General features: G+C 40.6%; 1 protein-coding gene across 4 annotated transcripts in view; it reads left to right on the top strand.

The window, feature by feature from the left end:
- The window catches only part of arhgef19 (Rho guanine nucleotide exchange factor (GEF) 19), a 51,093-nt gene that overhangs the window by 17,058 nt on the left and 19,283 nt on the right, over positions 1-14,752 (top strand). Inside the window, exon 2 of one of the 4 annotated variants that reach the window (XM_060938318.1) lies at positions 2,644-2,901. The exons of the other annotated variants lie outside the window; for them this stretch is intronic. The gene's annotated coding sequence lies outside the window, so the exon portion shown is untranslated. The remainder of the gene's footprint in view (positions 1-2,643; positions 2,902-14,752) is intronic. 4 annotated transcript variants of the gene reach the window in all.

Raw genomic sequence — 14,752 nt, 5'->3', positions numbered from 1 at the left:
CCCACAGTCCAAAGACATGCAGGTTAGGTTAACTGGTGACTCTAAATTGACCGTAGGTGTGAATGGTTGTCTATGTGTCAGCCCTGTGATGACCTGGCGACTTGTCCAGGGTGTACCCCGCCTTTCGCCCGTAGTCAGCTGGGATAGGCTCCAGCTTGCCTGCGACCCTGTAGAACAGGATAAAGCGGCTAGAGATAATGAGATGAGAAGCAAACAAACCCCACCGAAAACAATACCTCGCCCCCTAGTGGACTCCGTCCCAGGCGAGGTAAAAATTGTCTCTACCCCTCACCATGTTATTATTCTTTTATAATGAAAAATAGTGTTTTGATTTTTTTTTTCATTTATATGGCAGACACACTGTCTGTGTTTGTTTTTTGGAGCTTGGAGGCGTTAGACTCCTGTATGTGTATCTGTATGTGTAGCTGGACTCTGGGCTTTCTGTCATCATGATTTATCACACAGAAAACTTTAAATGGGTTTCACAAAGGCTGCATCAGAAATGATTGACATTCCCATATTATATTATTGGAGCTTAGCTCTGCATGCTGTTCACATAAACTCAAGTCAATTTTCGACTGTGATTGCAGCTGTCTTTCAAGATTATTACTTGTCACATTGCATGAGATGATCCCAATAAAATCTTTGCCAAGTTCTATAACATCCCTTACAAAAAAGTTTATTCAAGTGTGCTTCTAGTATACTTTTTTAAACTAAAAATTAAGAGAGTATGCTTTCAGTTTACTTTTTATTTACTTATCAGAGATGTACTTAATAAAGTTATACATAAGTATACTTGGGTGGCACGGTGGTGTAGTGGTTAGCACTGTCGCCTCATAGCAAGAAGGTCCTGGGTTTGAGCCCAGCGGCTGACAAGGTCCTTTCTGTGTGAAGTTTGCATATTCTCCCTGCCCTGGTGAAAAATAAATGTACTTTATTGTATTTAAAGTATATTCATATTTTCAATAGTATATTGAAAATGTACTTACACAAATTGTACTTTTTGTAAATATATAAAAAGTATACTAACATCACACTTTCACGCTAACACTTTTAACACACTTTAAAATAATTATACTATATTACACTTTATAGAAATATATTATACTAAAATATACTTTACGTGAAAGTTATTTGTAATTTAGCACATAAAAGTACACTAAATACACTTCAAGTTGCACTTTTCTACAATTTAATTACAATTAAAATATATTTAGTACAAAATTAGTTGTTCCAAAATAGCATGCCTCATGTTAACTAATCATAAACACACTTGAAGTATATTGATGATTAGCGTGGCTTCAAGTACACAAAAGTATGCTAAATTTTAGCACATTTATTTTTCACCAGGGCGTGTCCGTGTGGGTTTCTTCTGGGTGCTCCGGTTTCCCCCACAGTCCAAAGACATGCAGGTTAGGTTAACTGGTGGCTCTAAATTGACCGTAGGTGTGAATGTGAGTGTGAATGGTTGTCTGTGTCTATGTGTCAGCCCTGCGATAACCTGGCGACTTGTCCAGGGTGTACCCCACCTCTCGCCCGTAGTCAGCTGGGATAGGCTCCAGCTTGCCTGCGACCCTGTAGAACAGGATAACGCGGCTAGAGATAATGGATGAATAAGTATACTTGGCTTATACTGAAAAGTATATAGAAAAGTCCAAGTATATTAACCTTATACTTTTGATCAAGATATAACAAAAGTGTAATAAAGTATTAAAATATTTATGCCTTATGTTTAAGTGTACTTGCCCTGTAGTTGTGCTTATCCTTTTGATAGTAGCCTATAAAATACTTCTTTTTTCACACATATTGGCTTGTTTGTGATGTATGGCAACATGTTTTAAATCCCATCTTTTAAACCTACATGTACCATAAGTCTGTGGTCAGCTCTGGGGTGGAATAGCTTAAGATACAAAACACTGAAGTTGTCTACTGGTAGTGTGCATGAGGTAAGGGTTCAGGCTAGAAAACTAATAGTATACCTAGAAGGGTAATTGCAGTATACTTCAAAACTAAAAAGTGGACTAGATGTATATAACTAGTAACTCATAGTATATTTCCAATATGCTATAAAGTACACTTTTATAAACTAAAAAGTGGACTAGAAGTGTGTAATGAGTAAACCAATAGTATGTTTCCAGTATACTACAAAGCATACTTTTAGTAAACTAAAAAGTGGACTAGAAGTATAAAACAAGTAAACTCATAGTATATTTCCAATATACTATGAAGTATGCTTTTGTAAACTAAAGAGTGGACTACAAGTATAGAACTAGTAAACTATTAGTATATAAGTTTACTTGTGGTATACTTGTAGTTCAAAATAAAAAAAATACAAGTTGTATACTCAAAGTTTACCTCTCTTAGACTTAAAGTATATTTTTTATAAACTAAAAGTGGGCCAATTTAGTCCCAAGAAGTATTAGATTAGTTTACTTACAAGCAGGGCCGTCGACAGGGGGGGACAACCGGGTATTTTGTCCCGGGCCCAGGCATGAGGGGGGGCCCAGAACTGGTCCCTCATGAAGATGCCATTAATCATTCTGTTTCATTTCAAAATGTGTTGATTTGGGGGAGAAAAATGTGCTATATTTGCATTCAATGAATGATTTCTGGTTCTTTTGCCTTTATTGTCTTCAAAAATAGATTCAAGAACCCACCTACCACCCCTAATGCAGAAATGGTTTGGTCTTTGATTAAGGCGCCAAATAACACGGCACTATTCCATCATAATGCTTCGACAATAAGCGTGCGAGCCCGTTTGCCAACATGCACAAGCCAGGAGCAAAGAAAAGAGAAAAAGAGATGAAGAAGCCAAGAGCCTCAGGGGCTCACTGCATAGATATTTTAGAAAAGATTCAGATGATGCAGCAGGTGGTGAAGGCAGTGGGGCAGCTGAGCCAGGTAAGACACAGATAACTTTTTTTCCAGCCCCGTAATGTAACCCCAGCACGCGCAATGCGCCATTCATAATTATAAAGTAGGGGATAGCAGGGTACACTGAGTGAACACTGAAATGCACAGGGCATTGAATTATTTCATAAACATATCGGTTTAATAACACTGTGTTGCATATATCTCAATGAAGCAAAGAATAGCACATTGGCCTGCAATCATATCCAAATGTTTTAGGCACGCTTGCTGAGCTGCGCTGAGCTGGACTCCGGTTAGCTGAAAGCCCGTGGAACGCTGCCTCTTGTTAATTAAACCTTATTTTGTTGGAAATCATCCCGTGTAGATACGACGGCATGTGAAATTGCCAGCTAGATAGAGTTTAATGTAACGAATGGGCTATAAATGGGGTGTTTTGAGGTTAGTCTGTTGCAAAACATTAAACTTTCGCTTAGACTGGATACTCTTCAAACAATTCCCTTGCTCAAGTGAAAAATGATAGGCCTGTATGACAAGCGCAATTAATGAAAGTAGCCTAATAAGCCCTAAATTAATAAAACAACCTCTGTTTTATTGTTGTTGCTTACACGTTAAGATTCTGAAATCTTCTCGGTCCAGTTCTATATCCAGGGAACGTTGTAATCCTTTTGGTTTATCCATAATAAACGTGTCAGCCCCCAGGTCAGATAGGCTAATGTTACGTGGTTGGGAGGGTGTCAATTTTTTTTTGTAACATTCTAAATCGAGTACGGAAAGGACGTTTATGAAAAACAAGACACAAAAATACACTGAAAAACTCACTGTACACATCACTAGTGGTGATGCTTCTATGTTCAGATTTTGGGAAAGCCATAACTCCGTTCTCATTGAGGCCCAGTTCCATCCCGTAAACAATCATTTTAGTTTATCAACTACCTGCGCTCAAACATGTCACAGGAGAGGCTCAATGGGCTGGCTATGCTCTCTATAGAGCGCGAACTTGCAAAGAAGCTGGACTTCAATGACCTTATTGACGACTTTGCCACAGCAAAAGTCCGGCGCATTGCATTTCGCACCTGAATAGTTGCAGACTAAGGAAATGTTCAAACTGTAAATATGTTGAAATGTTGAAATAAAATGGTTGACTGTTATAATGGGCTTGGAATACCTGTTATTTAAGGGTTGGAGTGAATGGAGACTGTGAAAAGAGGGGTTGGGTGTGGGTGGTTGCTGTGTGGCGATGTGCGTGCGTGTGTGTGTGTATGTAGGGGGGGGCCCACTCAGATTATTTTGTCCCGGGCCCAGCCAAAGCTGTCAACGGCCCTGCTTACAAGTATACTGTAGGTACATTGATATCAGTATACTTGGTACACAAAAGTATATTTAAGGAATACTTTAACTTTACTTAAGTCTACTTAATAAAATGAACTTGAAGTATACTTCTTTTTGATAAGGGATACTACAGTAAGGTGTTCCCCATGTCAGATTATATGTTGAAGATCTTCTAACAATAAACCTATGATTAAAGAAATTACTAATTTCTGCTTATCAATCACATAATCAATCAGCTTGATCTGGGTTTGCACAGAGAAAAGGTGTTGTATTCTTGAAAGTAAACTTGAGGTAATAAGGATATTTTTCTGTCCATAAGCACATTTTGCCATGGCCACTACTGCTTTTGTAGCCAAGTTTTGCATCATTCTATATCACCCTCCCAAGTCTCGTAGCAGTGATCTCGCACTGCGATTTGACTTAATTTCTGACACTTTACCTTCAGCTGCCCTTGGTCACAATGACACTATATAGATATATTTATAACATTTGAACAATATTATGGTAAGACTCAAATTTAAAGTGATTTATTTGCCACAATTTGCCAAGTTTGTCTTCCTAGATGATCTGAAATGTGGCACCATGCCATGTGCAGTGGCATAGCGCTCCTTTCCTGGAGCCGAAGGTGCCAATCTAAACACAGTCAAAGCAGTGAAGTGGAAAAACAATGCCCACACATGCCTTAAGCCATACTCACTTTCACCAAACTATATACCTGCTCATTTGTTAATTGGGTTTGATTTCCAAACTGCACTTCATATGCTGTGTGTGTGTGTGTCCTGTGTATAAACCCACTCCTGTCTCACAGGGAATTCCCCGCACAGGGCGTACTAATGCATTTTCAAAGAAAGCAACCACAGTAATCTTTGTGTTTACATGTCATAGTGGCCCAGAGGACCGTCTGAGTTTGTTTTACGATGAGGTTATTGGGTCAGCAATGGTTGAAAGTGACTGGCATGGACATGGGAACACCAAGGCATGTTTCAATAACCGGACTGTCTCCTTTGGGCAGGATCTGTCTCTCACCATCTCTCAAGTGTTGCAGGGTTGTGTGAGGATGATGCTTCATAAGGGGTTAAGCCAGGAATTCTGTGACTGTCATGGTTGAGTAAGTAGAGGAAGGCCTCAGGCACTAGGGGAGATTCTGACCCCCTCCAAAATGTAAACATGGCAAGCTTTACTCCCAGCTGCTCCTGCTCTCCCTGTTGGAGGTAAAGTCCATACCTGCTACAATTAAAATCCCCTCCTCTACTCTTATCGTAGATAAGGGTGGCTTTTTATTTAACTGGGAAAACCCATTACTTATGATTAGACATGCATTAAACACATTAAGAAAGCGTGCAATAAGCAAAGACTTGTTTATTAAACTTGGACTATGAATTTCAATTATAACCACCAAGAAGTATTAGCTTTTGTGGAAATACTTTCTCCTGACCTGGAAATCAACCCAGTCTAAACCTGAAAAATATTAACCCCATAATATTCAAGCATATTGTTCATTAACTACTAGGAATTATTCAGTAACTACAGTAAAATAATAATAAAGTCTGGACCCATTTATAAGTGTTGAGATGCTCATTTTTGAAAAAGTACACCAACCCAATCATCCTGTCACTTGTCTTGTTCATTGCTGGGTGTAGTGTGTGTAGAGACAGCTCATCCTGAGCAATGTGCTCTCTGTGAGTGGAGAAGATTGCCTCAAGCTCACTGACCACCCAGAACATGGCCAATTAGAGCAGCTGTGTGAGCTTGAGCCAGTGCAATATAACACACAAACAGAAGCCTGTGTCACCACACTGTTAGACCCTGCAACTCAAAGAGACGCTCACGATGAGGGAAAATCCCCAAAATAGAGCAAAATAGGAGGCAGGAAGTTTCGAGACTTAACCAAGGATTAAAGTCCTGGAAGTGGTTTATGTGCCCATTTTACTTTGTGAATAGTAGATTTATTCATTTCCTTCTCTATCAGTCTGCATATGTGCTGTTCCTTTAAAGACTAAAGTTAAATTAAATTGGGAACACTTTACAGTAAGGTTCCTTGGTAACTCACTAAGGGTAGTATCTCACTGGGCTGTGACAGCCTGCAACTAGTTGGAGACACAACAACTGCGATAAAATATGCGAATTAGAGACAATTTTCACTTGGAATCACACTGAATTGATATTTGCATATTTTATCGCAATTATTGTGTCTCCAACTAGTCACAGGCTGTCGCAGCCCAGTGAGATACACTCACACTTCCTGTCTCACGGAAACTGACTTGAGAAGGGTTCGTGATGGCTTTGCGACACTAGCGCCGCATTTGCGGCTATTTTGAGAGAAATTTTGTCGCACGAATTTTTTGTGTTCAAATTTTCAGCAGTGAAGGAGCGACACTTTGCGACTCATGCGAGGAAATTGAGAAGCCCCGCGAATGTTTCAAGATACTTTTGAAACTCTCTCGCGAATGACGTTCAAAATTTGTCGCAAGCTGTCGCAGCCCAGTGAGATACTGGCTTAACTATTCAAGACCAAATTATGAGCTAATGTCAAAACTATTTGAAGAGAGCAATGCAGTCTATAGTGTAGTGGTTAGCACTGTTGCCTCACAGCAAGAAGGTCCTGGGTTTGAGCCCAGTGGCCGACAGGAGCCTTTCTGTGTGGACTTTGCATGTTCTCCCCATATCTGTGTGGGTTTCCTTTGGGTGCTCCAGTTTCCCTCACAGTCCATACATATGCAAGTTAGGTTCTAAAGTGACCATAGGTGTGAATGTGAGTGTGAATTGTTGTTTGTCTCTATGTGTCAGCCCTGTGATGATCTGGCGACTTGTCCAGGGTGTACCCCACCTCTTGCCCATAGTCAGCTGGAATAGGCTCCAGCTTGCCCGTGACCCTGCACAGGATAAGCGGTTATGAATAATGGACAGATGGAATGCAATCTATATTTCATTATTAATTAATGAATATGAGAAGGAATTTTTGTTACCATCAGACAACATAAATTAACATAGAAATAAACTAGTACTGACCAGGATGAGCCATACTAATGCATCATAAGTGGCCTAAAATATAATAGTGCAACCTATAGCCTAAAGTTACAGAACAGACCAACTTGGGGGCCGCCATGGCCTGAAGGTTAGAGAAACAGCCTTGGCCCAAAGGATCACCGGGTCAATTCCTAGGACCGACAGGAAAAATGTGAGGGGAGTTGAGTGAATGAACAACACTTTCCCCTCCCTCTGTATCATAGCTGAAGTGCCCTTGAGCAAGGCACCTAAACCCTAATTGCTCCCTGGGTGCTGTAGCATAGCTACCCATTGCTCTGGATATGTGTGTGCGCTGATTACTCACTTGTGTGTGCATGTGTGTGTTCACTGCTTCAGATGGGTTAAATGCAGAGGAGGAATTTCACTGCGCTTGTGTACATGTGACAAATAAAGGTTTCTTTTTTAACTTGCAGAAAATTAAACATTATGGTTAATCAATTAAGCCTAGTTCAGGTTTGCTTACATATTGGAGGTTTAGGCTTGTTTTATACAGAACCGCCTATGAATGGTAAACTATTGTTCATGACTTATTCTTTTGCTTTGACTGTGTAACCTTACACTAATACACTGCCCTGCCAAAAAAAAAAAAAAAGTCAAGCACTCTAATATTTGGTTAGCTTTGATTACAGCATGCATTTGCCGTGGCATTGTTTCGATAAACTTATGCAATGTCACAATATTTATTTCAGTCCAGAGTTGTATTAATTTTTCACCAAGATCTTGTGTTGAGGATGGGAGAGTTGAACCACTGTGAAAAGTCTTCTCCAGCACATCCCAAAGAGTCTTAATGACTCTATGGTGGCCAATTCATGTGTGAAAATGAATCCTCATGCTTCCTGAACCACTCTTTCACAATCTGAGCCCTAATTTTATGCCTGTGCCATCAGGGAAGAAAAAAACCCATTGATGGGATAACCTGGGCATTCAGTACATTCAGGTCATCAGCTGACTTCATTTTATTGCCCCATAACGTTGCTGAGCCTCGACCTGACCAACTGAAGCAACCACAGATCATAACACGGCCTCCGGAGGTTTGGACAGTGGCCACTATGCATGATGGATGCATCGCTTCATGTGCTTCCCTTCTTACACTGACATGTCCATCACTCAGGAATAGAGTGGTGTAGTGGTTAGCACTGTCACCTCACAGCAAGAAGGTCCTGGGTTTGAGCCCAGCGGGGCTGACAAGGGCCTTTCTGTGTGGAGTTTGCATGCTCTCCCCATTTTGTCTCAGTCCAAAGGCATGCAGGTTAGGCTAATTGGTGGCTCTAAATTGACCATGAGTGTGAATGGTTTTGTGTCTCTGTATCAGCCCTGCGATGACCTGGCGACTTGTCCAGGGTGTACCCCGCCTCTCACCCATAGTCAGCTGGGATAGGTTCCAGCTTGCCTGCGACCCTGTAGGACAGGATAAGTGGCTACAGATAATGGATGGATGGTCTCATCAGACCACATGACCTTTTTCCATTGCTTCAGAGTCCAATCTTTATACTCCCTAGCAAATTGAAGCCTTTTCTCCTGATTAGTCTCACTAACAAGTGGTTTTCATATAGACACAGCTGTTTAGTCCCAATCCTGTGAGTTCTCATCACATTGAGAGTGTGGACATGCTCTTAATTTCACTATTAAACATAGCCATGAGTTCTACTGTTAATTTATTTTTTTAATGATTTGACTTCACCAAGCATTTAAGTGATCTCTGGTCATGGTCAGTCAGGATCTTTTTCCAACCACTTTTTTTTTTTAAAGATTTTTTTTGGGCTTTTTTCACCTTTATTGGATAGGACAGTGTAGACAGGAAATGAGCTGGAGAGGGAGGGATTGAGAAATGACCTCAGGTCGGAATCGAACCCAGGTCCCCAGATTTATGGTATGGCGCCTCAGTCGACTGAGCCACAGTGCCCCAGTCTTAACCCAATTCCACTCATTTCAACAATCTCCTTAGTTGTTTTCTTTGCTTGACGCAGGACAGTCATTTGACCCTTCTGAAACACAGTAACATCTTTCCCATGACCATGGGATACGTCTTCCAACATGTTTGTTTAAGAAATGAGAAGCTACTCACTGCATCAGTTAGGGTTAAAATAATTGTTGCCAGCTGAAACACATTAATTATTGCAGTCAATCAAAGCCAATCAAAGGCTCTTATGTATTTGCTTATTTCAATCCAAATGGTGACTTTTTTTTTTTGGCTGGGCAGTGTACAGTATTTCAGAGGAAGCTTGGCTTGCAACTACTACAACTGTTAATTTACTATTACTACTATACTTCATTCATTATATTGGACTTCCCATTAGAGGTTTACATTATGAATCACCATCTTCTCCAAATTTGAAAATTACAGTTACTTTCCTGATTGACTTTCCCCCAAGACATATGGGCTTGTAAACCTTACACAACCTTACTTAAAAGATTCAGGCCCTGTCCACACGGCAACGGATTCAGGTGAATCTGATAAAATTGTTTATCGTTTCGGCCTGGCGTCCACACGGCACTGGCGTTTTGGGTGCCCCAAAACGAAATCTTTTGAGAACGGGTTCCAGAGTGGAAAAATCTGGCAACAGTGCCGTTGCGAAGTCGTCTGGATGAGTAGAACAGATTTGTTTACGATGACGTCACAACCACATGACTGTCAGTGCTTCACGCCGGGTAGAAGTGTAACGAACTCGATGCGAGTTGTCAACAAATCCTATAACTTGGTTCATGAAACGCGCTTACAAAATATTTTCACTGCTTTCCAAAAACAAAAACAATCCTGCCAGCAAAAGTAGGGAAAAAAAGGAGCGATCTCACCTCTTCAGATGTTGGTTTAAGTCCGACAATACATTCCTCAAAAAGGGCGTAGAAGAACAAAGTAATCCATCAACGTGTAGCATTCAATTTATTCCGGACCATTAAAGAATTCTGGAGGATCTCAGAATGTTGGCGTACCGGCTTCCATCTACCCCCGTTCATTCCTCTTTCCGCGTCTTTCGTTTTACACTACTGATTAATAATCAAAACTTTATGTGGCTAATGCTACAGAAGAAGGGGTTTATGCGCATGCGTCTACTTCTTCTATTGTTCTGGTGTCTCCAATGGGACCGTCTTACAGCGCACGTAGAGGTGTGGCATGTGTATTGCATCATTTTCAGCAAGCGTTGCGTTGCCATATGTACCTGATATTTTACTGATCCATTGCCCATGTGGACGCGATATTTAAAAAAAAAAATCTCGTTGCCATTGTCGTGTGGATGTAGCTTCAGTCATTCACTTACACAACATTTTAGTCATTATTTTAGAGAGAGAGAGAGAGAGAGAGAGCGGTAACACCCTAAGCATGTACACATGAGTAATTAACTGGAATAATTAATACTAACACTTAGAAAGTGAAAATATTTTTAATATTGTCGAATGTCTCCAGTATTTTCTACAACCCTGTTTCCAAAAAAGTTGGGATGCTGTTCAAACTGTAAATTAAAACAGGATGTAATGATTTGCAAATCATGGGAACTCTGTACTGTATTTCATTGAAATACATCAACATATCAAATGCTGAAACTGAGAAATGTTATTTTTTTTTTAAATGCTCATTTTGAATTAGATGTCACCAACACGTTTCAAAAAAATTGAGACGGCATTTTTGATTTTTTTTTTTCACTGTTTTGCATCATCTCTTCTTTTAACAACACTCTGCAAATGTTTGGGGACTGAGGAGACCAACTGTTGTAGTTTTGAAAGAGTTCTGTTGTCCCATTCTTGCCTGATATCAGATTTCAGCTGCTCAGCAGCTCAGGGTCTCCTTTGTTGCATTTTGCATAACATAATGCACCAAATGTTTTCAATGGGAAAAAGGTCTTGACTGCAGGCAGGCTAGTTTAGCACCCAGGCTCTTTTACTATGGAGCCATGCAGAAAGCGGTTTGGCATTATCTTGCTGAAAGAAGGAAGCCCTTCCCTGAAAAACATTTTGTCTGGATGGCAGCATGTTCCAAAACCAGTATATATCATTGAGTATGAATGATGCCTTCCCAGATGTACAAGCTACCCATGTCATGTGCACTAATGCACCCTCATACCACCACAGATGCTGGCTTTTGAACTGTGCACTGATAAGTCAGATGGTCCCTCTCCTCTTTAGCCTGGAGGATGTGTGTCCATGATTTCCAAAATGAATTTCTAATTTTAATTCATCAGACCACAGGACAGTTTTCCACTTTGCCTCAGTCCATCGTAAAATAGCTCAGGCCCAGAGAAGGTGGTGCTGTTTCTGGATATTGTTTATATCTGGTTTTAACTTGCATTTGTGGTTGCAGTAATGAACTGTTTTCACAGATGATGGTTTTTAGAAGTGTTCCTGGCCAATACAGAGATTTCCACTCCAGAATCATGTTTTTTTTTTTTAAATGCAGTGCCACCCGAGGGCCTGAAGATCACAATAATCCATTATTGGTTTTCAGCTATGCCCCTTGCTTAAAGAGATTTATCCAGATTCTCTGAATCTTTTAATGATATTATGTACCATAGATGGGCGGCACGGTGGTGTAGTGGTTAGCGCTGTCGCCTCACAGCAAGAAGGTCCTGGGTTCGAGCCCCGGGGCCGGCGAGGGCCTTCCTGTGCGGAGTTTGCATGTTCTCCCCGTGTCCGCGTGGGTTTCCTCCGGGTGCTCCGGTTTCCCCCACAGTCCAAAGACATGCAGGTTAGGTTAACAGGTGACTCTAAATTGACCGTAGGTGTGAATGTGAGTGTGAATGGTTGTCTGCGTCTATGTGTCAGCCCTGTGATGACCTGGCGACTTGTCCAGGGTGTACCCCGCCTTTCGCCCATAGTCAGCTGGGATAGGCTCCAGCTTGCCTGCGACCCTGTAGAAGGATAAAGCGGCTAGAGATAATGAGATGAGATGTACCATAGATGATATGATCCCCAAATTCTTTGCAGTTTTACATTGAGGAACATTATTCTTAAATTGTTGCACTGTTTGCCCACACAGTCTTTCACAGAGCAGTGAACCCGTCCTCATCTTTACTTCTGAGAGACACCGCCTATTTGGAAACTCTTTTTATACTCGGTCGTGTTACTGACCTGTTGCCTATCTATCTATCGGTCTATCTGTCTGTCTGTCTGTCTGTCTGTCTGTCTGTTTATTATTACACAACTTTTCCAGTCATTTGGGACAAGGGCAACAACTGCTTTGAATCATATTGCTTGCATTGAATTCAAAATTAGCATAGTTTCAACATTTGGTATGATGTCTTTGTACCATTTTCAATGAAACATAGGGTTTCCAAGATTTGCAAATCATCACATTCTGTTTTGATTTACAATTTACACAGCATCCCAACTTTTTTTTGGAAACAGGGCGGTATTATAAGATTAAATTAAACCTATTATATCCATTTTAAACCTATTTCTAGACTTTTCTAATTTCAAGCTTGACAAAGTTTTGATAGGTATTGATAGATATTTTAAGCATGCATTTCTACCAAGAGGCAAAATTATCTGCCAACAGAATAAGAAAATCTGAAGCTTGAAATGTGTAAAAGCAGCTAAAATGCTTTTACACATTTGTAACAGGTTTTTGCAGGCTGAATATTTTATATTTGATTTATAATATCAAATATAATATTATATTTGGAAATATTAGATCAATTTGACGGGCGGCACGGTGGTGTAGTGGTTGGCGCTGTCGCCTCACAGCAAGAAGGTCCGGGTTCGAGCCCTGTGGCCAGCGAGGGCCTTTCTGTGCGGAGTTTGCATGTTCTCCCCGTGTCCGTGTGGGTTTCCTCCGGGTGCTCCGGTTTCCCCCACAGTCCAAAGACATGCAGGTTAGGTTAACTGGTGACTCTAAATTGACCGTAGGTGTGAATAGTTGTCTGTGTCTATGTGTCAGCCCTGTGATGACTTGGCGACTTGTCCAGGGTGTACCCTGCCTTTCGCCCATAGTCAGCTGGGATAGGCTCCAGCTCGCCTGCGACCCTGTAGGACAGGATAAAGTGGCTAGAGAAAATGAGATGAGAGCAATTTGACCACATTCAAGATACTTTCACTTGCTAAGATATGACTTTATGCCACATTCACCACTAGTTAATAGTACAGGGTGTTTCAAAAAATTTGATATCATTTCACAATCTAATAACTTTGCCAATTCTCATTCAATTGACTTCAAATTTTAACAGCATGTGCGGAAACAGGTCAAAATTTTATATTTAATGTTTTTTTGTTTTTATCTTTTTAGGTATAGAAATGCCATTCACTGGAAAAGAAAAGGTGTTTTGTGTGTTAGAGTACAGTCGAACAAGACTGTGCAGTGTGCATTTATGAGAGAATTCTCTAAAAAATGCACCAACTGCAATGCAGATTTGGACACAGCAGAAAAAGTTCAAAGAGGAAGGCTGTCTGTGTGTCTGTGTCTCAGGCGGCGTGCATATTGAAGATTTGTGAAATTGTTCATGGAATCCACATACCTTTAAATTTCTCATTCAAATTTTGAGGAATAAATCTTATATTGCTCAACATTAAGCCTGTTCAGTTTCATTTGCTTAGACCATGCAGTTTCTGGGATATTTGCATCTCAAATGATATCAAATTTTTTGAAACACGCTGTATTTGCATTCTCTGTAGTAAAGTGCTACACTATCCTTCATTTATACAAACAAAGCAATTCATTATTCCATTTCTGATACTTACTCTATTAACTCATGATTTGCTCTTGCGTAATAAATATATATTTCCTCTCCATAGCTGTGCACTGTCTCCCATGAAAACTCCATGTACTATTGTGGATAATGCATAGTTTTAAGTGCCAACGTGACACATGAGCAAACATTCATTAGTGTATTTAAAATTGCATAGAAACCGACTGTATTCGCAGCTGAGAGATCACGCCAGCCTTAATTGCCTGTATGCACTTACACACCATGTCAGAGAGAAGAATTCTCTTCTTTAATCACAGCCATCATAAAAGGCCTGCCATGTCTCTGTTCATTTAGCACACAGACACAGTGACTTCCAGGAGCCTAGTGAAATTACAGGGAAAATGAGCACACCAAAGAAACGTACGTAAATAACACCTTCAGAGAAAGGCAAATTATATGTTTTTTTTAAAAATTGAAAACCATCAGTGATACAATACCTTAAAATGAATGTATGGAAAAGGTGCAAGTTAATGGGCTGTAATGGAGTGTGTAATGGAATTCATTTTGCTGGGAACATTGTGGCCAGTATTATACAACCCCAATTCCAAAAAAAGTTGGGACAAAGTACAAATTCATCTCATCTCATTATCTCTAGCTGCTTTATCCTTCTACAGGGTCGCAGGCAAGCTGGAGCCTATCCCAGCTGACTACGGGCGAAAGGCGGGGTACACCCTGGACAAGTCGCCAGGTCATCACAGGGCTGACACATAGACACAGACAACCATTCACACTCACATTCACACCTACGGTCAATTTAGAGTCACCAGTTAACCTAACCTGCATGTCTTTGGACTGTGGGGGAAACCGGAGCACCCGGAGGAAACCCACGCGGACACGGGGAGAACATGCAA

This window comes from Neoarius graeffei, chromosome 13 (genome assembly GCF_027579695.1).
Source record: "Neoarius graeffei isolate fNeoGra1 chromosome 13, fNeoGra1.pri, whole genome shotgun sequence".
NCBI classification, from domain to species: domain Eukaryota; kingdom Metazoa; phylum Chordata; class Actinopteri; order Siluriformes; family Ariidae; genus Neoarius; species Neoarius graeffei.
The sequence above is the reverse complement of the archived record's forward strand: the minus strand, read 5'-3'. Positions and strand labels throughout refer to the sequence as shown.